The sequence below is a fragment of the Astatotilapia calliptera genome, chromosome 5 (assembly GCF_964374335.1).
Source record: "Astatotilapia calliptera chromosome 5, fAstCal68.1, whole genome shotgun sequence".
NCBI lineage: Eukaryota > Metazoa > Chordata > Actinopteri > Cichliformes > Cichlidae > Astatotilapia > Astatotilapia calliptera.
Genome location: NC_137426.1, coordinates 1,823,290 through 1,848,158, shown reverse-complemented (window position 1 = coordinate 1,848,158; position 24,869 = coordinate 1,823,290). Strand labels below are relative to the sequence as shown.

General features: G+C 43.1%; 1 protein-coding gene across 3 annotated transcripts in view; it reads right to left on the bottom strand.

Annotated features, from left to right (window-relative positions):
- The window catches only part of pcbp4 (poly(rC) binding protein 4), a 205,506-nt gene extending 181,207 nt beyond the window's left edge, over positions 1–24,299 (bottom strand). For 2 of the 3 annotated variants that reach the window (XM_026166555.2, XM_026166561.2), the window contains exon 1: positions 23,843–24,265. The gene's annotated coding sequence lies outside the window, so the exon portion shown is untranslated. Of the gene's footprint in view, positions 1–23,842 lie in introns of all 3 variants that reach the window. The other variant, XM_080301111.1, reaches the window with a different exon arrangement.
- Between the last annotated feature and the right edge of the window lie 570 nt (positions 24,300–24,869).

The following is a 24,869-nucleotide window of genomic DNA, read 5'->3' as shown; positions in this document are numbered from 1 at the left end:
CAGGAGGCGGGGAGTCCCCTCCTCTCAGCTCTAATTAGACTCATTTAAGTCAGACACTAAAGCGGACATCTACACCCCCCGGAGCCAAACTAACTTAACATGTTACCATCCACATTTTTCATGAGTCATCAGAGCTGCAGGGCCAAATCTGACAGCTAGCATGCTTGGTTAGCATGTAGCTGGAACACAGCAGGTAGAGGTGCTTCTTCTGGGCTATATTCTCAGCAGCATATTAAACATATCAGGTCCCATAAGGAGAATCCTGTGCTAACGGCTGTCTAAATGACTCGGGTAAAGTTTGTAGCATGCTTGCTTGTTGTTTTTGTCTGCTTCCACTTGTCTTTGCACTAGGATGCTGTCGGTGTAAATGTGCAGTCATATTCGTTGTGTTCCCACTAGTGCTGTCAGCGTAAATCTGAAATGACGTTAACGCCACAACACGGCAAATCTCCGTTAACGAGCTACCGCCGATCGCCCCGTGCGTGGGGCTGGACGGCCAACACGTTAACGAGCTAACTGCGCTAACGCACTAGCTCCCACCCATGTAATTGAGCATTGCGTGGCACATCCGACATCCTGTTTTACTTTAGTCCATGACGCGCTTACCTTCAGGGTCATACGTCACATGAAGACCAAAATAATTCCAAACGCCAGATCTGAATGAGGGTGGGGGAGGTTCAGTTTGCCATGTTGCAACGAGCTTAGCTTCTGTCTCGCTAGCTTGCACTGCGCTCAGTGAATCTGAGTTCGACTACTCCGCCTAGGCTGTACTGTCGAGTGCAGACCCACTGAGCGCTCAACACAGACAGCATAGTCAGAAGGAAAGTTGATAAAATAAATTAAAAATGTTGTATTGTTCGATACATATGCGTACCGAACCGAAAGCACTGTATCGAACGGTTCAATATTGATACGAGTATCGTTGCACCCCTAATGGTTTACTACCACAACCACAACTGTGAACATCGCCTCACTCTTTCACCTCATCATCGAGCTGGGTGATATTTCAGACCGTTGAAGCTAACGTTCTGACACATAGTGACCTTCGCTTCACTCTGAAATGCAGAAATTGTTCCAGTTTCTCACGTCTGTACTGACAAGACAGTGAAGCACAATACACACCCATGCAGCCGTCTGCCATCCAAGCAAACCACCCGTGCTGTCTGCCGCTGGAAGGGGAAAATGGGCAGGTTACAATCAAAACTGACTGATGTATTAAAATCGAATGTTTGGTCTTCATGGCCATGAAAGGCAAAGCTGATTGGTCATTAAGACCAGAACAACCTGCTGTCCTAATCTGTCCTGAGGTAAAAACTGAAGAGCAAACTGTTCAATCATCCTCAGAAACAAACCTGCTGAACAGCAGCCTGCAGGAAGGATGGTTTAATATCTAACACGAAAACCACACTTCTGCACAGAGCAGTCAGACGGCAGCACGGTGACTGTTATCAGGTTCACTAGTAAAAACATATCAAAGCTTAAATCAAGATCAACAATCGATGATTTTGACTTTAAAATCCCTTCTGCAAAGCCTGAGCACTAAACAGGAATGAGAAATGGTTGCAGGTCAGCGGCTCAGTCAGCAGAATAATCACTTCCACCGGCAATATTTCCCGTCACTTGACTTTAATCTCTCAGTCCACCAGAGTTCCTTTAATTAACAAATTGCTTGACAACAAGCTGACTGGCTGTCTCATAAATAACCAGCGGATCGCAGCTTGAGAAAGCGATTTGGACTGGATGCCGATTAATCCGCAGCCAGCATCATCCCAGAGGAGAGCGACTCGCGAAACTCCCCGAAGAGAGCGGCTGTTCAAAGCTGCGTGCACAGACGTCAACCGAAACGGCTTGATCTGAGGAGCCGAACGAAAGTGGCAATCATCAAGAGAGGCCTGAAAGTGAGGGAATGAGAGCAGCTAGAGGAGGAGTGAGGAGGTAGAAAAGAAAAAGAACAGAGAGGAGCGGTTATGAAACGGCGAGACAAAGACAAGGGCTGGAAAGGAGACAGCGGGAGAAAGAAGTCTACTCACTAATTAATAGGTGTCTGAATTTCAATTAACGCTGACCTCGATTTCTGTGAGGAAGAGAAGGAAGAAGAAGAATAAAAAGGAGGGACAGCTTATGTAAGAGGGCATCTGTGGAAAATATTTTGTTGTCCTGGCGCTCTGCTGATGTGAACAAGGCGCCCATTCTTCAGCAGAGGGCTGGATGTTAGCTGCAGGTCTGCCTGGAAGTTGGAATAATGCGACGTATTGTAGCAGCAACACGACGCAGCGCTCGGAGCAGAGCTGTGATTGTTTCCATGTGTGACATCGTGTTCCACACTTCGGCCAGTGTTACATTACTGCACAATAATGCTATTATGCTGTTATAACCGCATCATGTTCGGTGTCACTGTGCATGCTAGTCACTGTGATGTGCGCCGTTCTGACACTTTGTTCTTGCTGCCAGTTAGGGCTCACCGTACAGCCTACATTTCCCAAAATGCATCTGAGAATAGAGAAACTGCTATCTGTGCTTTTCAAGGATGGCTTGTGCGTTATTATTACTGACTAATCAGGAGGTTTTATGACACAGCAAGTCCAAAACCTGCTTCATACTCAGTTTACTGCAACCTCAAACTGGACAGCAAAGTCCCAATTTTCACCCCAGAGAAGGTGGAGCAATCAAATCTGGAAGAAGTGTGGTGGAGGGGGGCGTAGTCGGATGAAAACACCAAACACAAAACTGTAAAAGCTGCTTCCCTGTTACTAAATACATTTTCAAGCGTTTTCTGTCAGTTTTCTGGGCGGAAACAAAAGATGAACAGGATAGACCGGAGAGACCACACCCGACTGAAATCAATCGACTTCTTCTCTGCACCGATTTCACCACAGCTGACTTCTTCAGAGCCATTAGTAGAAATCTAAAATGTGCTTTATGAGGGAGAAGTCTGTGAGGGACCTGGGAGGTGTGGACTGTAGAGAAGAGGAAAGAAAGTAGATACAAGACAGAATATATGTGTTTGAATGAGTCATGCAAGGAGTAGATTTAATGAAGATTGATTAGTTTAAATACCCACGGTCAAGAAAATATGTGAAGAAGGGAGTGCAGGCAGGGTGGAGCGGGTGGAGACGAGTGTCAGGGGTGGTTTGGGACAGAAGGAGAGCAGCAAGGTTTAAAGATGGTGGTGAGAGCTGCTGTGGTGGCTGGGAGAGGGTGGAGGCCGAGCTGAAGATGTTCAGATGTTCACTGAGCAGCTTGGATCAGAAATGAGTCCATCAGAGGGACAGAGAGGAGAGGCTGAGAGGGTTTGGACATGTGCAGAGGAGGGAGGGTGGATGTGATGGACAAAGGATGATGAAGATGGAGCTGCCAGGCAGGAGGAGAAGAGCTCAGAGAAGATTCATGGGTGTAGTGAAGGAGGACATGCAGAGGGCTGGTGTGACTGAGTAAAAACACACGAAAGATGGAAAGCTTGGCTTAAGATAAGATGACATAACATAAGATAAGCTTTATTAGTCCCACGCGTGGGAAATTTGTTTTGTTACAGCAGTGGACAGTTCGAAGTTACATGGAAAATTAGAAAAACACTGGAATAAGTTATCAATAGATAATGTACACAACTGTACACAATAGAACAAAATAAAATACTTTATACAATCAAATAAAATCAGAGCACAAATGCTATATACAATTGAGTATAAAACAACGATGCCAGAAAAGAGTATTTTAGTATATTTATATACCACACACACACACACACACACACACACACAACAATCAAGAATGCAAAGCTACTAAAGGGAGAAAGTAAAGCTGGCAGTACAAAGACGACACTGTTGTGCTTCCCTGCACTTGTTCCTCTGTTTGCATGTTAGATTTCCTCCAGCACGTCAAACCCTTCTGTCCCTTCTGTGGGGCGATCGTGGCTCAAGAGTTGGGAGTTCGTCTTGTAATCGGAAGGTTGCCGGTTCGAGCCTCGGCTCCGACAGTCTCGGTCGTTGTGTCCTTGGGCAACGACCCGTTGCCTACTGGTGGTGGTCAGAGGGCCAAGTGGCGCCAGTGTCCGGCAGCCTTGCCTCCGCCCCAGGGTGGCTGTGGCTACCCTAAAGTGCTTTCCTTAGGGACTAGTAAAGCGCTATACAAATTCTGGTGAACAAACCTTCAGGTGTGGAAACTCATCACCAGCCGTGATCCTCCACACGGGTGGGTGGCTTTGTAGGAGAAGTCCACAGCTGCCCTTTAAGCAAGTTTGAAGCCACAGAGCACACAGTGTACGACCTGTCTGAACACGCCCGAGAAGATGACCTTGAATATGAGATCATCCAAATGTAATGAGTTTATTGTGCATTTTCTCTTCAGATGCCCACAGCTTTTACTGACACCTCTTATTTCTGTGAGTCACTCTGTGACAGAGCTGTGCTTTCAAAAACCAACAAATCTCCCCTTTACTTCTCCAACGTTCACCTTTATTTACTGCAATGCAGCTCCGGCAAAGATGTCAGAATAGTGACGGTGTCTGGCCCGTGATGATGAGAAACAAGAAAGAAAGCAGCCGTTTTATCCCACGACACCCGCTGCTGTCAGACTCCTGCTGCAGAGCCCAGAACCTCAGTCTGAAGCTGTCTGATCTATTTCTGACTCCTTGTTCTACTTCATAATGTTTGTGTCTGAATTCACGAATATGCTGCGTTACACTTTTTGTGATGCAGGTTGTGCGTGAACATTATCAAATTTCTGTTCTTCAACCAGGGAGACGAACCCTCCTGCAATAAAGCTACATCTGAAACCCTCACACACCTCTGCTGCCACCTCCACCTGTGTGAAAGAAAGCAAAGAACAGAGCAAAGCCAATGCTCACCCTTTAAAAACAGGTTAGGTTAAAGAAGAGAGCACAATTTTGGGGGCTTTTCTGAGGTAGAAGGCCACTAAAGTTTGCAGCACAGACGATACACAGGAGACTTGGTGGGCATCGACATCAAAGCTCATGTCCTGGATTCCAGATAAAAGCCTGGAAATACTTGGATGGTAAAATAAAGTTTAAAGCACCCAAACACGGAGCTTTGCTCGTCCAAGGAAGCTTTGTGTTGGGAAAAAAAGAAACAAATCGATGCGAGTGTGTTTACCCCACAAGATCCTACAGCGTCACGCTTCTGAAAGATGAATTTCTTTAAGTGGAGTCGAGATAAAAACGATAAAGCGTTTCCTCAAGAAACCCCTGCAGTGCAAGCAACGTCATTAAAAGCTCCGACACAGAGCCTCCAAGTTCAGCTCCGCTCTTTGTTTCTGTACGTTTATGACACTCGCAGCAGGTAACGGCCTCAAACGCACATTTCTGCACGTGAAGAAGTCATAAGAAAAATGTGACAATCGAGTCACCTCAGCTTCATGAAAACTAAAAGAATCCATAAAATGAGGAAATGCAAATAAAAAGGTTTGTGTGTGAAAAGTGACGCACGAGAACAACATGTTTCAGTACAACAAGGTTTCATATCGAGCTGTCAATGCACACGACAACATTCTCCTTCTGTTAGAGCGAGACACAAACTTTAGTCCTGAAAGAAATATCTGATTCTTCGGTTCTTGAATGCGTCACTAAATCCACCAGAGAGACTCAAACTTTGTCTTTCTGCTGTTTAATATTACACAGGTGGTCCACGGCAGGTCTTAAGAGACTTTAAAAGAAGATGTCTGAGCACAAAGCTCCGGACATCTTTTCAAAGTGAAAAAGAAAATATTGGAGTGAAAGACATCTGCAGGGTGAGATGTTAATGAAAGGAATCCCTCTATCTTTCAGCCTGATGTCCAACACTGCAGATATGCTTTTGGTGACCCCCCCAGACCGCTCTCACCCACTGGGACACAAACACAGGACTTTAGCAGTGGCTCCTTTGATTCCTGTGAGTCTCACCGTGGTTGTGACGGTCGGGCTCGTTGCGTTTCAGACGGGCAGCTGGATTGGCCGAGTCGACGCGGGCTCTCAGTCGTGTTCTGTGAGCTGCTCCTCAGCAGATTAACCTGGTAGGTGCTGTGTGTCAAAGCAACGTGTCCGAATGTTGAGTATCAACGAGCGTAGAGATCTTATCCTCTTCACCTTTCAGTGGAATGGAAAGAGTACGCCCCGAGGCGGGTCAACATTTTCCATTATTTACCAGATGCTTAAAAAAGAAAAAGCACACTTTTCCAAGCCGAGCAGTCCACGCAGAGTCTTCTTAAACTGCAAACAGTGCACTCATCACTGCTACTCTTACCCATCGGTCCATATACAGTGACTGGGAGAGGGGGGCAGGATGAGAGAGACCAGCATATCGCAGTGAGCTGCAGGGCGGTGCGGCGATGCTGCCTCTTGGGTGTATGCAGAGTCGGAGACCACACCAAAGTCCTCCAAGAAACGTGGATTCAGAAAATCTTTTTTCTTGAGAATCTCAACATGCTTTTTCCCTTTTTCTGGTTCATCTGTTTAATTTCACACAGTTCCTCAGTTATTCTGGATGTAACCTGCTAACCTCACTGTCCCCTCAGAGTCCACCTCACGCTCAATCCTGTTACTGTGACTGAATTCAGATCATGAGGTTGGATTCACTCAGCAGCAGCTCCTCTGACACACACGGTGCCGACATGCGTGTGCTGCGGAGGGAACATCTCGTTACAGCACACGCAGCTCGAGCGTTTGCTGCCCTCGTCGTCTGTCGTCTCAGAGCTCTCTTTCCCCCTCAGGACTTTTGTGGATTTAATCAGAAAAAAATTAAGCGATCAGTGTTTCCCGTGGATTCTCCCGGGCCGTGGATTTCATGGAAAACAGCGAGCGGCCCTGACATTTTACGCACTCGCACATCCAGCGATTCAACTACCTCCCTGTTCGTTCACGTGTTCGCACACAAAGCAGGCCGGGTTAATTTGTTTACGCATCCCAGAAACCACGTGGTCAGCCTCGGGCCACGGCTGCCCTGCACGATCCATATCTGCACCTTTGATGATCACAGAGTCTTCTCTCCGATTGGTTCCACGCACGCAGCGAGGTAACAAACGCACATGAAATCAACTCTCTGCAATTAGAAATACACAAACAGACACGCTGCATCAGCCAGCTTTAGGCCCGAGAGCTCGCCGTCACCTTTCAACTCCATCGCAACAGCATAAATTAGCATGATCCCCAGAAACGTGCATGTCTGTGACTGTGTCCGCACAGTCTAATCACTGCGACTAAAACATACACGCTGTGGCTGCAACCCTTACACACCATCCTCATCACAACAGCCACTGGTGCATTCCTCGATGCTAACAACAACAGGCCACAGGCAGTGGACGCTTTGCCCCCCCCTCGCTCTCTCTCACTCTGTTTGTCTGCCCTATAAATAGCCCATTACTTTGAAATGCAAGTATGCTTCCTAAAATCTCCACCCCTCTCGCTCCGAGCGCGCTCCCTGGGACGCGCACACAGGCGACGCTCACCCATCTACAGCAGAGTCCAGATTAAACTCCTTTTAAAGCTCAGCGAGGTCGGAGCGGCAGCATCACTGGGCCGTTTGATGTGGCTGGTTGATATGCAGCCGGCAGTGTTTGGCTGACTGAGTGACTGAGTGGGAGCACGCCGTGCACCGAGAGCGAGGCCGCTTTAACTCGAGTGCGCTGTACAGACGGGAAGAACAGCCAGACGAAATCTGTCAAACTGCATCTTCTGTCACGTTCGGCTAAAAGCTGCAGCTTAACGCTAAACATCATCAAGTTATTACGAGGCTCCTCATAATTAGTTTTGTTTTAAAACAATAAGCCACATTCTCCGGCTCCAGCTTTGCTCTTCACTCGTTCTCTGCTGAGTTCTGAACTGACGGTCGTACAGACATGACTGAACACTTGGACTCTGACGGCATTGCAGTGCTGCATTACACGCCGAGTCTAAGAAATGAGATGAGCTGACACTAATTCATATGAGGTGACACGATCAGAGGCAAAGCTGCTTTGGCAAGAGTTAAAAATATTCCAGCTCGCTTTGTGTGAATCCTGAAAACCCATCAGCTGAGATTCTCCTGACACCACCAACCAGAGATGAACGACTAGCTCGCCGACTCCGATTGAGGGCAGCTGGGTCAGCGGCGCCGCTATGCAGGGACCAGGAAAACTAAATGTGAGAGATTGTTGGACTTCATGGGAAATTCTTAAAGTATTCCAACTATCAGCTACACTCATCCTCATCCAGCTGGTTGGTTTCCAACAACGCCATGTAAGCTCTCCCTCACATTAGAGGTGAACACAAAAATAGGTTTAGCATCCAGCGTCGATTAATGCTAACACACGCAGGTGGCTCGGTGTTCTTACAGAGTGTACAGGTAGGGCTGGATCAGGTGACCCTGAATCCTCCCTCAGTTATGCTGACATCACGCTCCAAAGCCCTATAGGTGTAGGCTGCCGGGGGTTCCCATGATGCACTGGGTGTTTCTTCTTCACTCACTATGTGTTAACAGTAGGGCTGCCACGATTAGTTGACTAGTCACGATTACGTCGACTATCAAAAGCGTCGACGTGTCGTTTGAAGCTTTGTAAGATCCCAAAAGACGCAGGAATAAGTAGCAGGATTTAAGAGTGTAATAACGGACTGAAACAGAAGATGGCAGCACTGCATGTACAAGGATGCCAGCTGTTAAACCCCGTAGAAGAAGAAGCTGTGTCCCAGAATTCATAGCTCAGCACAGCTCAGTTTCCAACAATGGCGGCAGCTAGTTAGTTTTAATATTACTCTTATTATTCTTTCTGGGTCACAAAATAAACTTTTAACACACATTTTAGGCGAGAATGTAGCTGTGTAAACCTCAAATATCTGCTCAGTTTATCAAGACACCGCATATTTTCAAAAGCACTCCGACGTTTTCGGAGACGAGGCTGCTGAGGGATTCCCATGATGCACTGGGTGTTTCTTCTTCACTCACTATGTGTTAATAGACCTCTCTGCATTGAATCATATATGTTATTAATCTCTGTCTCTCTTCCACAGCATGTCTTTATCCTGTCTTCCTTCTCTCACCCCAACCAATCACAGCAGATGGCCCCGCCCCTCGCTGAGCCTGGTTTTGCCAGAGGTTTCTTCCTGTTAAAAGGGAGTTTTTCCTTCCCACTGTCACCAAAGTGCTTGATCATAGGGGGTCATATGATTGTTGGGTTTTTCTCTGTATGTGTTATTGCAGGGTTAACCTTACAATCCGGTCGTTAAGTGATGACGTGACGAATCCTACTTGCGGGCCTAAAGTAGTCTGCGTTTAATATGGCTTTTGTGTTGTTAACATGTTTGGTGGTCAGAGGGCCCGGTGGCGCCAGTGTCCGGCAGCCTCGCCTCTGTCAGTGCGCCCCAGGGTGGCTGTGGCTACATTGTAGCTGCCATCACCAGTGTGTGAATGTGTGTGTGTGAATGGGTGGATGACAGGTTGTGTAAAGCGCTTTGGGGTCCTTAGGGACTAGAAAAGCGCTATACAAATACAGGCCATTTACCATTTAATGTTTTGTATTTTCTTCTATTTAATCTCAAAAAGCTCCTAAAACAGTCAGTGATCACTGTTGACCTCCCTCGGCTTTTATTACCACTAATCATTTATTTAAGCTCAGTTTTTAAAACCTTAGGATGTAACTACAGCCCAGCCCATGCAGCAGTATATGAATGACTAACCTCGTATTGTGGATGGATTATCTCAGTTCAATTCCATTTAATTCAATTTTATTTATATAGCGCCAAATCACAACAAAAGTCGCCTCAAGGCGCTTCATAGATACAGAGAAAAACCCAACAATCATATGACCCCCTATGAGCAAGCACTTTGGCGACAGTGGGAAGGAAAAACTCCCTTTTAACAGGAAGAAACCTCCGGCAGAACCAGGCTCAGGGAGGGGCGGGGCCATCTGCTGTGATTGGTGGGGTGAGAGAAGGAAGACAGGATAAAGACATGCTGTGGAAGAGAGACAGAGATTAATAACAGATATGATTCAATGCAGAGAGGTCTGTTAACACATAGTGAGTGAGAAAGGTGACTGGAAAGGAAAAACTCAATGCATCATGGGAATCCCCCGGCAGCCTAAGTCTATTGCAGCATAACTAAGGGAGGATTCAGGATCACCTGGTCCAGCCCTAACTATATGCTTTAGCAAAAAGGAAAGTTTGAAGCCTAATCTTGAAAGTAGAGATAGTGTCTGTCTCCTGAATCCAAACTGGAAGCTGGTTCCACAGAAGAGGGGCCTGAAAACTGAAGGCTCTGCCTCCCATTCTACTTTTAAATACTCTAGGAACAACAAGTAGGCCTGCAGAGCGAGAGCGAAGTGCTCTAATAGGGTGATATGGTACTACAAGGTCATTAAGATAAGATGGGGCCTGATTATTTAAGACCTTGTATGTGAGGAGCAGGATTTTGAATTCAATTCTGGATTTAACAGGACGCCAATGAAGGGAAGCCAAAACAGGAGAAATATGCTCTCTCTTTCTAGTCCCTGTCAGGACTCTTGCTGCAGCATTTTGGATCAGTTGAAGGCTTTTCAGGGAGTTTTTTGGACATCCTGATAATAATGAATTACAGTCGTCCAGCCTGGAAGTAATAAATGCATGAACTAGTTTTTCAGCGTCACTCTGAGACAGGATATTTCTAATTTTAGAGATGTTGCGCAAATGGAAGAAAGCAGTCTTACATATTTGTTTAATATGTGCGTTGAAGGAGATGTCCTGGTCAAAAATGACTCCAAGGTTCCTCACAGTGTTACTGGAGGCCAAGGTAATGCCATCCAGAGTAAGAATCTGCTTAGATACCATATTTCTAAGATTTTCAGGGCCGAGTACAATAACCTCAGTTTTATCTGAATTAAGAAGCAGAAAGTTAGTGGCCATCCAGGTCTTTATGTCTTTAAGACATTCCTGCAGTCTAACTAATTGGTGTGTGTTATCTGGCTTCATGGACAGATAGAGCTGGGTGTCATCTGCATAGCAGTGAAAATGTATGCTATGTCTTCTAATGATGCTGCCTAAGGGAAGCATGTATAATGTAAACAGAATTGGTCCTAGCACTGAACCCTGTGGAACTCCATAATTAACCTCAGTGTGTGAAGAGGACTCTCCATTTACATGCACAACTTGGAGTCTATTAGATAGATATGATACAAACCACTGCAGTGCAGTACCTGTAATACCTACAGCATGTTCTAATCGCTCTAATAGGATATTATGGTCGACAGTATCGAACGCTGCACTGAGGTCTAGCAGGACAAGCACAGAGATGAGTCCACTGTCAGAGGCCATAAGAAGATCATTTGTAACCTTCACTAAAGCTGTTTCTGTGCTGTGATGAGCTCTGAAACCTGACTGAAACTCTTCAAATAAACCTCTGCAGATGATCTGTTAGCTGTTTGACAACTACTCTTTCAAGGATGTTTGATATGAAAGGAAGGTTGGAGATTGGCCTATAATTAGCTAAGACTGCTGGGTCTAGAGATGCTTTTTGAGTAAAGGTTTAACTACAGCCAGCTTGAAGGCCTGTGGTACATAGCCGATTATTAGAGATAGGTTGATCATATTTAAGATCGAAGAATTAATTAATGGCAGGACTTCTTTGAGCAGTTTTGTAGGAATGGGGTCTAAAAGACACGTTGATGGTTTGGAGGAAGTAATTATTGAAGTTAACTCAGAAAGATCAATTGGAGAAAAAGAGTCTAACTTAACATCAATGGTACTAAGAGTAGCTGTAGATAATATTACATCTGTGGGATGATTACTGGTAATTTTTTCTCTAATGATAAAAATTTTATTTGTGAAGAAGTTCATGAAGTCATTACTAGTTAACGTTAAAGGGATGGTTGGCTCAGAAGAGCTCTGACTGTTTCTCAGCCTGGCTACAGAGCTGACGAGAAACCTGGGGTTGTTCTTATTTTCTTCAATCAGTGATGAATAGTAAGATGTTCTGGCTTTGCGGAGGGCTTTCTTATAAAGCAGCAAACTTTTTCTCCAGGCTAAATGATGATCCTCTAGATTTGTGACACGCTATTTCCTCTCCAGCTTACGAGTCATCTGCTTTAGGGTACGTGTTTGAGAATTATACCACGGAGTCAGATACTTCTGATTAGAGACCTTAGTTTTCACAGGAGCTACAGTATCCAGAGTCGTACGTAGTGAGGAGGTGAAATTATTAACAAGATAATCGACCTCTGTTGGGGTAGCGTTCAGATAGCTGCTCTGCTCTGTGTTGGTACACTGAAAAAAATATGTTGTTGGATTTACTTAATTCAATGGTGGACATTTGTTGCACACAGATGTTTTGCTTTGGCAGCAACTTAAACAATTGAGTTAAATTAACACAATTTATTCATGTTCAATAAACCTGTGCAATTTGTGTTGATAAAATGTGACTTAAACATGTTTTGATGAAGTAATTTGAGCTCTTGGAATATTTTAATCCTTCACAATTTTCTCACGTTATCCCAACACGATTCAATAACTTTTACCCAATACTACTTGGTCACTTAAATACTACATGTTATCTTCAAATTACATTTTGCTATTATATTCTAGTATCAAATACACAATTTTCAAATGGAGGCCTTATAACAGATTGTATTGTTCTCTTCCAAGATGGTTGCTGGCATCCACCAGTAACCTTTCAAAACAAAATGTCTAATTTCACTGCAGTAGGTAAAGAATTAAACTGACATTACTCCTCTACTGAATCTATATAAATCAACAGTTAAATAATGTCAGTTCTTCCGTGTTCTCTGGAATCAATCACAGCAAAGAAATTGGACTGTTTCTTTTGAAAAATGTTGGGAAAGAACAATACAAAACATTCTATTTAAGGCCTCTGACATCAAGATTCAGTTAAACAACAATTATAACTAAACAATTTGAGGTAATGTTAGTTTCCATTAACATTAAATTAGGTTACTGAATTGGCAAACACCTTCCTATTAACACCTCCCATTTTACCCCAATAACTAAAGAAATTAGCACTTGCAGGTCAAAACCTTTATTCAAGAGACGCAAAAATAACATTGATACAGTGACTGTCAAAAATTACAGCACTGATCATACTGTGACATCTTGGTTCAAAACAGCACACTTAGAAATATTCAATGTTCTTTACTTCAACTGAATGAAACTGAAAATACCATTTCACACGACCCATATGGGATATTTAGACTGCATAACTGTTCACGCTACATCTCTTCACTAGTAAAAGAAAGAAAAAATACAAAGAGAAATTAAAAAATGCTGCCAAACAGACAAACAGAACTTGTACAGAGCAAAAGGAAAAACAAACAACAACAAAAAACGGCTCGTCCTCATGGCAGTTGCAGAGTATATAAAAATGAACCCTGCGATCTGTTCCTGGAATTGAGCTTCAAAAATGCAGCAGAACAAGTGTGAGATTTAAATGTCCTCTCACCTAGAGCTGGTCACCTCACATGCATAACAGTGAGCTTCGTTGCAGGAGCAGTTTTGTCTTAGTTGTGAGCTTTTCTTGAGAGCTGAGTTGCATCCAACTCCATTACCACCCATTGAATCACCTCAAAAGTGTAGCAGAGTTGTGATGGGTAGCTCATGTTGAAGGAATAAAAAAGGTCCAAACAGCATGGCTACTGCAAAGGTCACGTTATCCAGATCTTGAAGAACAACATCAGAAAAGTCATTGCCTGCCGCATCCTCTGGAGACAGATGTTCATTGTGGTTTTCTCAATCTGTGCAGTGGCCTCAGTCAAGTCCTGGTTAAACACAAAACATTTCTTTAAGATTCCTTTTTAAACTCATCTCTTTTTAATCTACCAGTTCTAATGTTAGAGTAATTTAAACCAATGCAAGCAACATAGTAAATAGCTATAGCCAAAGAGTGGCCTGCCATGCTGCCATTCATGGTCTAACAGAGTTTCTAAGAGAGGGTGAAAAACATAATAATTTCAAATGCTTTACATTAGTTTTTGTTAGAAAGACACCGGCCCATCAGAAATCCAGGTTATGTCACTCAGAAGATGTTAGAATTTAGACTTTCAGCCCCACAATTTGGTTAGCTGTTGGTCAGTTGGTCATTTTTTCAAACAAAAGCTAATATAAATATTGGTGGGATTTTCCTTTGTTCATTAGAATGACAAATTTAAAGTTTTTTCACACTGATGTGACCCCTAATACAGGGGTGGGGATGGGGCCTCAAGGGCCGGCGGCCGAGTTCACTACCAGGCCTCATGTGAACTTCAAATTATTAAAGAGGACTACTGGTCCTAACCAGTCCAATGAGGATCAAGTGGATAACTAAATGCATTTTTAAATGTTGCAAAGCCACAATCTACTCATAAAACACTCACCATGAACTCCTGCACAAAGATGTTGCAATTGTCTTTCACACAGATGCGGAGCACTTTGATGAGGGACTCCGAGCATTAATGTCATCCTTGACTATTATAACAAAGAAAACAGAGATTTGTGAACTTTTCAGTAGCACAGAAGAAAATGATCCCAGACAAAAACTCTTGACTTTTTAAACCAGTCAACATGCAACACCAGCATCTACAAAGCAATATCAAAAGTTCCTGTTTGACATCAACTTTATGGATATATAGTTTCCAGAACATTTATTTTTAACAAAAAGATAATTTTTTCTCAGTGGGCCAGTAAATGCATGACGAAAATTATGGCATCCTTTTAGTGGAATCATTACTCACAGGTAATAGTTGACTGTTTCAATGGATGTAGCATAAAAATCTTTTACTGACCTAATGCAATACATATACACTTTGTAGTTCAAGAATTTTAAAGTTCTTACTGTCATAATGGCAGCTACATCCTTTAGCTTTGTGCCCTGTTCCCCCGATCACTTTGCAAACACTTTCAGCAGACTGTCAGAGAAAAACTCAGCTCCGTCAGAAACCTTGACTGTATGCATGGTTGGGATGCACTGGAATGCTGCATTTCATCTGAAATGACATAAAATTATTTTGAAATAACAGCAGGCACTGTGCTTGGTTAATCAGTAATGTTTTGTTGAATAAAAACTGTGTTTCCAGATCTTATGGGATTAAAAAAAATCCAAAGATGTTTGTTTCTGATTTGCAACCCAACAACCCACAAGTTACAACCTCATTTCAGTTCAAGTGTGCATTAATGCGAGTCCAGTAATCACCTTTCTGGCAATACATACAGGTATAAGTTAAACCTATGGCAGATTTTGGATCTCTCAGTTGTATTAATAGGGTGAGTATGCATGCACCTAATAATTATAAAAAACCTATTATAATTAAGTTACAGAAACGAAAATAGAATATACTTTCTTACCATAACACCTTGAACCCACAATCCATCAGCTGACTCCTGGTGAAATGCAGAATAGAGGTCATCTCTCAATGTGCAGCAAAAAAAACAAAAACAAAAACAAAAGGACAGCAGGTGAGGGCAGGAGGGGTAGGGATGTAAGCTAGCATAATGCCGCTGATGATATTAGCTAAAGCTGTTCAATGTCCAAAATCTCACTAACACCACGGTGCAGTAAATACACAATGTAACTGAAGAGTCAGTTGACAAATCTATTCACACAGAAAACCAAATTATGTTATGAGTGCCTCGTAATTAGGTTTAATGTGATATTACGGCTCTTGTGCCAAAGACAAATTCAAATGAAAAAGCGCCAATTCTTTGACAACAGATAAAACAGCAAATAAGCTAACGGCTCTTTTTTAGCATGTTACATGGCGACACTCTAGACGTTTAACTACATTTGGCTGAAATATGGTAAAAATGAATTCAAAAAATCAAGACATACCAAAAACGTAGAGTTGGCTGCTCGACTTGACTGAGATGGATGCCTTTTTTAAACCACGATCCAAAGCCCGCGAGATGAAATCACGCGTGGTTTCACGAGATTTAACGTTGCTATCTTATTGACTTACTTCACCTGAACATGATATGAACAATTTAATACACCCTTTCTGCATATCATGTAGTTTTTACACTATATAGTTACATTTAACTTTAAAACATGAGGCAATTGTGTTAAATGCATGCAAGATGCTTACATAAATCCAAGAGATGGCCAGTCCCTTTTTTTCAGTGTACAGGGCATTGAAGATGATAACAGTGGGTGGATTATATTCTTAAACTTAGTTACAGCGCTTTCAGAAAGACATCTACTTTGATAAAGTCTACTCTCCACCGCTGTGTAATCAATTATTGTAAATGTAAATGTTGTCAGGAAATGATCAGACAGGAGAGGGTTTTCAGGAAACACTGTTAAATGTTCAGTTTCTATGCCATATGTTAAAACAAGATCTAGAGTGTGATTAAAGTGGTGGGTGGGTTCTTTTACATTTTGAGAGAAGCCAATTGAGTCTAATAACAGAGTAAATGCCATGTTGAGGCTGTCATTTTTAGCATCTACATGGATGTTAAAATCACCCACAATAATTATTTTATCTGAGCTCAGTGCGCCCCAGGGTGGCTGTGGCTACATTGTAGCTTGCCATCACCAGTGTGTGAATGTGTGTGTGAATGGGTGGATGACAGGTTGTGTAAAGCGCTTTGGGGTCCTTAGGGACTAGAAAAGCGCTATACAAATACAGGCCATTTACCATAAATCAGATAAAAAGTCTGAGAAATCAGACAGAAACTCTGTGTAAGGCCCAGGTGGACGATAGATGATAACAAGTAAGACTGGTTTCTGAGTTTCACAGCTGGGGTGGACGAGGCTAAGCATCAGGCTTTCAAATGAATTAAAAGTCTGTCTTGGTCTTTCATTAATTAATAGGCTGGTGTGAAAAATTGCTGCCACACCGCCCCCCCGGCCTGTGCTTCGAGGTTTCTGGTAGTTAGAATGACTCGGGGGTGTTGATTCATTTAAACTAACATAATCATCCTGCTGCAACCAGGTTTCTGTAAGGCAGAGTAAATCAATTTGTTGATCAATTATTAAGTCATGTACTAACAGAGACTTGGAGGAGAGAGACCTAATATTTAATAATCCACATTTCACTGTTTGTTGTTGTTCTCCTGGCTGAAGTTTGGTCCTTTTACAGCATCCTGCCATGCGATTACATTTGTTCCTGACCACCGAGAACACTCACGTTAACTTTTATCCAGTGGAAAAAAAGTTAGCTTGTTTATATTATGCTAACATAGCTGTGTCGCTAGCGGTCACGTAGCACATCATTATATAGCAGCTAGCCCAACTTCAGTAACCCTACAAACGTCACTGCTGTTTAGCTTTGTCTTCATTTATGTTGGAAGTGATAACAGAGCTGTACGTTTGAATTTGTTTCCAAAACCCCGCAGTCAGGACATGCTATATTGTATTTAGATAGAAGCTAGCGAGCTAACTCCCTGCTAACTTCTAACTCCGTTAAATGTCATAAATTCCGTTTTCATGGATGCCTGGATGTTAAACTCAATTGTTACACCTGGTAGAGCAGAACGCTGATCATTTTATTAAAGATGAAAGACTTTAGACAGTTTTTCAACTCTCAGTAATGCCATAGTGATCGTTTGATATATGGACCTGCAGCGGAGTTTAGACCCAGACACGGCTAGTGATGTCAGACTGAACGACTGGATATAAAATATATGTTGTTGTGATGTATCAATAAAACTGAATTGTGTTCAGACTGAGTAAAATTCAGTTCTGGCCCACATTTCGGTTGTGTTTACGTCACACAGCTAACGTCCAAAACGTTCATTTTTCTGTGTTTTTAGGTTTTGTAAAATTTAAAGCTTCTAGATAAACATGAAAAGAAAATCATTTAGTATTAATTTATCGATATTTATTTATTTTCTGTGTCCTTTCAATGAATTATTGTCGTTTCGTGATGATGCACATGAATAAATGTGCAGCATGTTCATAAATAGTTAAAATTCTGATAAAGAGTTCAGTATGTTTACAAGAAATCGTTGATTGGTCACAAAGCACAGGGTGACATCACCACAGGCTACAGAGGGAGGAGCTGCAAAGATCTGACCCGGTCACGTCCACAGCCGAGAGGCTCACGGGACCAAGTTTCAGGGCCAAAGATAATAAATAAATCATGGAGAATCATCGTTGTGTGGCTGATGGTGGATCCTCATCAGGGGCGGAGCGGGGGGGTGGCTTACGGGGCTTAAGCCCGGGTTGTTTTGTCAGAAGCCCGGGGTATTTTGGAGTGTAATTTTTTCATAGTTAGATGCCTGGCTGACAACTGTATAAAACAAAAAGTACACACAATATTCGAAGCACATAGTGCACACTGTGGGAATTTACGACTGTGCGTGAATCCCCCCCTGATATTGGTATGATCCAAGCTCAGGCACTAAGCGACTGAGCGAGGGGGCGGGGCAGCTGCTGCCCGTGAGTGCGCTGTTGTAGAGACGGAGCCAGCCATACTAAGGAGAGCTTAAGTTTGAGCAGGTACCAAAGCAAATCATTCGTACCGTACAAATAATGTAAATATGACGGTGCATCACGAAAGATTGATATGAAACTGATCACTTGACCAATATTACCTTACTTGCTCTTCAAGTGAATCAACAAATGGCGAAATGAAAAGCCGAACAAATGCTATTTTTTTTAGAGTCTTAGCTTACGTGTGTTTATTTCATATTTTCAGTTCTTACCCTCCCCGACTAAATCGGTTTCAGTTATGTACTGAAATATAAGAATGGACATTCGAGGGTTCTTTCAAAGAAAAACTCAGGTAAATGTTATTTTATATATTATGCTTTGTATGTTGTTCAGTATATTTCTATGCAAAACAAGAGGGATTTCAGTACACAGCAGGATATTCACATTTGTAACCAGATATTTACACTTTAGGGAGAAAACATAAAACATTTTTACTGTACAACATCAATTTAGAGTCAACTTTTGTTTTAGATAAATATTGAAATATCTTTTGAATTAGTTAAATGTCAGAATAAAGAGAGACAGAGCTATTTTTATCACTTTCATCAAATTTAGGAGTACATGTACACTAAATTTATTGTTAATTAATAAGAAAACTCCAGACGATTCCATTCTGAGCTGAAGAAGCTTCTGATAGGTTAGTAGAGTCCATGTGAGTAAACTGGTGGCACAGCTGTGGATGCATATAAGGCAAAACACAGAGTCTGTTTCTGTGACATGGGAACATCAAGAGATGTCAACCAAAACACCAGGAACAGAACTGTGGAGCTCCATAAGTGTGGCTCAGTTTGAATACAATTTGGTGCCATTTGCAATTAAGAAATACAGATAGTTTCTCTCTTTACTCTTAAAGTTAACAAATATGTTTTTATATTTATCAATCTAAAGAAATAAACATTTAGTCTGATTTGATGTTACAATTAAAAAAGTGTTTTTATCTGAAGAGTAAATATCTGGTTTCAACTGTATATTTGATGATTGTCAGCACAAAGAGGGAGAGAGAGGAGCAGAGATTGAGATGGAGAATGAGGACAGAACAGATGAACAAGAGCAGGTGAGACACACATGTTAGTCAAATGGTTGTTTACCAGAAGTATCACCGTATCATAGGTACTCATGTATCTCGTACCTAGTGTTTCTTTTTAGGTTTGTTATTTTTCAAATTCTGTATTTATTAAGTTATGCAGGCTTGTTTGCACAACAAGGCTAAATAATTATATAAACTTTTCTCAATCTAAATAGTGGACTTTGGTAGAATTAAAAAAATAAGTGTAGTGCAGGTCTATGATGATTTTTAGTGCTACTATCATCTAGTTCTGATTCTGGTTCTGTCTTGGTTAAGTCCTCAGTAGTCCTGATTTTGAACTCTTGTAGTCCTGTTTTAATTCCGGATCAGTTCTGGGTCTGGTTGAACTGGGGTTTAGTCCTCGTGTCTTGATACAGCCCTGACCTTGTTCTGCCTTGCTGCTTAATTAAAAAACTAGTTTAAGGTGTCCTGCACATGTGATATATATTTTTCCCTATATGAAGTCATTCTTTTTTGAACAGAGCCGATTAATCTTTCAGTCATTTCTACACCCCCCCCCAAAAAAAAAAAAAAAAAAATCCCACATGCATACTACTCTTTGGGCTAAGCCCCGGGTGTTTCAAATGTCTGGCTCCGCCTCTGATCCTCATCTCTGGTTTTTTCATGATGCATCAGGGTTTTGAACATTTCACAGTTGCAAAGCTTCCAACGCAACACGCCAACAACCAGCAGGTCTGCTTCGTTTCTCCAGAGCTCAAAGTCCTCCCATTCTCTGGGCTCATGTTGGGATTATTTTGGTTAAATTAAAAAAAAAAAACCAACAACTTTAAAAAAAATAATAATAATAATAATAACAACATATTCACGAGTTCAGGCACAGAGAGCACGTAAGCTCGACACAGAGTCACCACGCAGCCGTCACGGTCACCATCAGTAAGCAGACATCCCCACACCGTTAGTTCTACAAAAACAAAATGTGCGTCCCGGGATCTGCAGGAGAACCCCCCCACAACCACCCGAGCTCGGCTTCACGGTTGATCCACGGTCACGCCAGCAGCAGCCAATGGAAAACTGCATTTCCCGTTCAAGGTGGTGATGTCATCACCTGGAGCCTGACTGAGATCATTTAAAATCTCGATGCAAACGTCTCACATTTTACTGCCTCATTTAGAGTTTAGTTGCGTTTGTATGCATTTTAAAAGGGTCCGTTCGTTCTTTGTAGATGAATAAATACTGTGGTGCGTTAGTGATGCTCATATTTAAATATTCAAATAAAGATGTTTATAAAAAGCCTCTTTGGTGTTACTTTAGAGAGTCGATGATGAAAACAATTTTAAACATTTAAATGGAATAATTTACTCTGAGTGGTTTTCTTACATGTTTAATTTGAATCCAAAGATTTTTTGGTTTTTTTCCAAAGAAAAGAAAAAAGATCTCAGACTTTTGTTGAAATGAATGCGCGCTGCGACACCCACAGTGCTGTGCATAAAAATGAACATCTAATCAAAGGATTTTTGGACTAATAGAGGCGTTTGTAGTATCCGTAAGACACGTGTCTTGTTGATTTGTTGTGCACGTATCATTTAAAACACAAACTCAATCACATGACGCGAGATTTCAAAGCCAGATTTCTGAAAGCGCCGCCAGCTGTTGTCCTTCGTTACGTCCGACGCGCTGCACTAGTTTGTCGGCGCATCAGAGCCGATCTGACAACTTTTTAAGCCGTCTCTGGACCATCTGTGAGTGTGCGATACCACGATCAGCCACGCCAGACTGAAAAGGCATCGCTCGACATCCTCGACTAATCCAGCAGAAAGCAGCAGTGAAGATAAAGCAGGCAGAAGACTGATGTTCTCACCGGAAACTGGCCTCGTATTCTGTAAATGTGAGGCCCGCAGACTGACACGAGTTCACTGCGCTGCTGTCACATCGCACAATAAAGCGGCTTTTAAAGAGCTCAATAAAAGCTATTTGTAAAGACAAAAATAGACAGTTCCTTCTGCTGACAGCAAAGAAATGGCTGCAAACCGCTGCGAAGCAGGCCTGGAGAAAAGCCCACAACAGCAGGCTGTCAGCGCTCAGCATCGGTCACAATATTCAACGTTTTATCCTGAAAAATCCTTAATAATATTTAGATTCATGTAATATTTTTACCCATGTTTGTTACGTGTCTGTTATTGTAACAGCCTGATGGGTCAGAGGTGATGCAGGATCAGTCTGCTAGTTTGCATCAATTTCCAGAAAAGAAACCTGAAGTCAGATTTACATTTTGTAATTTTTTTTCTTGGAGTCCAAAAGTTCCCAAAAGTATTTTTATTATCCTACATCAGAAAATTAAGCCACAGGGTTTTGGGGAATGCCGGAGCTGCAGATGGGCCTCTGAACGCCCGCGAACAAACTCAAAACTAAACGAAACAAAAGAGAATCCAAATATGAGGAACACAGATGAGACGTGTGTGGGATGAAAACGCCAGAGTCTCAGAAAGAAAAGTATATCTTTACATGCTTGTAGAATATAGATTTTGCCTGTAATATCTCATTGCCTGCGTCTTACTGCGTATGTTGACACAGTAACTTTGTTTCGATTTTGAACAATACAACATAAATACATCAGGCAGTCACTCGAATTCCAGTGAAACAGCACGCAGCCTGCTTCTTATCGTTTCTACCTACAACTCACGGCCGTAGCTGAGAGAATCGGACTGAGCAGTAAATCAGCAGCTGAGAGGTGAGCCAAACATGTCAGCGCTGTGGATAAAACATTAGGAGATCTCTCATAAAAAAGTTAAACCATCTACATTTTTCAGAAGTAGGATCTAAAGCCAAGCAAGCTGGTGTTCCTATGGAGGGCTTCCCAACCAATGAAACGTACCGCAGCACCTCAACAGTCTCATCCGAGGCCCAGTGAACAAAAACCAGCCCGTATGAAGGTGAAGGTCACCGTGCTTTGAAAAAGCCTGATCGTTGCTAGGCTAGCAGGTGCTTTCATCCTGTCTTTTAATCAAGTCTTTGAGAGCTAATCAGCACTGGGATGGTTAATGGGCCCAGTTTATCCTGCAGGGGTTTGTGAAGGTCGTGGACTGGGTTCAGTCACAAGAGCAGGGACAACAGTGTTTGTCTGCAAACACTGAGCGTCGCATTAATAAACTGCTTGGTCAGTTTTTGCCGAGCTTTGTTGTGTTTCCTTTTAATATTTCTGTGTAACTCAAACTGTTTGAATCTGCTTGGACTGTCGGTTTGTTGATTCTGAACATTTGAAGCAGTTTCCCAAAACATTTTTTTTTTTTTTAAAAGGGAGAAAATGTTGCAGCTTCTCAAACGGTAACTTTTATTTATTTATTTTTAACCATCTGGACTGTTTGGGGGAATCTGTTCCACAGTTTTAGAAATATAATGAATATTATTGCTTTATACCTTGACTGTGACCTGCTTCTAAAGTGCTGAGGGGAAAAACATGATCACTTCTCCCTCCTGTGAAGGCGGGAGAGCAGACACTGCAAAAGGTGAATAATCACAGATCGAGCCCACAGATGCTGCCTCCTGTAGAGATGGATATTTGCATATTTCCCACTGAAATACATCCCGGATCACTCTGACTCTTTCTGCGTGAGCTTACTTTCAGCTGAGGATTATAGCTCTCCAGTGAGGACACAACAAGATCAGACCATAGCAATTACTGAGCCACAGGCCCCCATAATGACACTAACACCCACACACTTCTGCACACACACACAGAAGCAGAAGGTAGGATGTGGTTTGAGCGTCTTGTCTCCAAACAAGGCTGCTGATGTAACAACCGAACATCTGTGAGCCTTGGAGCAGAAGCAGCCATATGCCACCCAAAATTCTGGAGGAGATGGTGGGAGTGTAGGTGGGGGTGTAAGTGCTGGTGTAAGTGTCTTCTATTAGAGGGGTCGATATGAGAGTGGGGTCAGTGGAGCCTCCGGGGGCCCACCTCAGATTACTCCTGTGAAGAGCGGCCAATCATTTCTACTCAAATCACAGGCAAAAAATCCTGTATGAGCGCGACCCCGTCACCTCTGCAGGCGTGCACGGCGGCACGCGGACTGTCCAGTGAGTGAAGTAAACACCGGGGGGGGGGGGGGGGGGGGGGGCGGATCCAGCGCTGATCGTTCCCAACAAACGGCTCGGATCCAAAGAGCCACCCAGCCCGCGCAAGCAGTGTCTCTCTCTCTCTCTCTCTCTCTCTCTCTCACACACACACACACACACACACACACACACACACACACACACACACACACACCGCTCAGTTCTGTGCAAGTTAAAGTCAAACAGCCCGTGCACAACACCAAAGCTCCCACCGGTAACCCACTTCACGCGTTGCGCGTCCACACGAGAGCCCGGCGCTGTCTCGCGTGCGCGTGGCTCAGCAGCACGAAAACATTTTAAAGAAACGCTCAAAGCGAAACAAGATGAGGAAGGAAGGAAAGATTTCTCTTACCGTGCAAACGAGGAGGAAGCGAAGGAGAAATTATAAATCCTTAGTTTGTGCCCGCATTGTCGGACGGAGAAGGAGACGACGAGGAGGAGCGGGCTGCTGCTGCTGCTGCTGTGAGGAATAATCCGAATGTCAGTGACAATAAACCGGAGAGCAGAGGAAGAGGAGGAGGGGGCGCTACCACGTCCAATTAGAAACAGTGGGATTGATTGTTGCAGGAAATCAGGCAGTTAGTGTTCAGAGCAGTTCCACCCAGTCAGGATGGAAGTGAGTCGCTGAAGACTAAACACTGCCCCCTTTACATTTGATTCATAGAAATAAAGAGATGAGAAGCTAACCGTGAAGATGATCCCAGTGACCAAAGCCGGCCAGAGTTTTCATTCAGGCTCGCGTATGACGCACAGACTTCCTCCACTGTGCTGCTGAAGTCCACTCTGTGATGTGTGGAGCTGAGATTAGTGGGGCTGATTTCCATATTCAAAGCTGCTACACTCAGCATCTGCCTCCAGCTGCTGCCACCTAGCGTCGGTATAAGGTCATTAAACCGGGAGGAGTTACTGCTCTGGGCCCTAGCAGTGAATTCACAGGACATTTAATGCCAGCTACATTTACTGTAAAGAAAATATACACAAACTCTACAATAAATTTACAATAATTACTTGCAACAGACTGTCGACCTGTCCCGGATGTAGCCTGCACCTCGACCTATGGTAGCGGGGATAGGCTCCACCCCCCCGCAGCCCTCATAAGGATAAGCGGAAGAGAACGGATGGATGGATGCTGTAAAATCCAGTTATAGCAACGTTTTGTAAATGGCGTTAATAGTTTTGTTAATTTCAGTAAAGTTACTGCAAACACTTTTTCCAACAATTGACTGGCATCCACGATGATCCATCCCAGGGGCGGAGCGGGGGGGTGGCTTACGGGGCTTAAGCCCGGGTTGTTTTGTCAGAAGCCCGGGGTATTTTGGAGTGTAATTTTTTCATAGTTAGATGCCTGGCTGACAACTGTATAAAACAAAAAGTACACA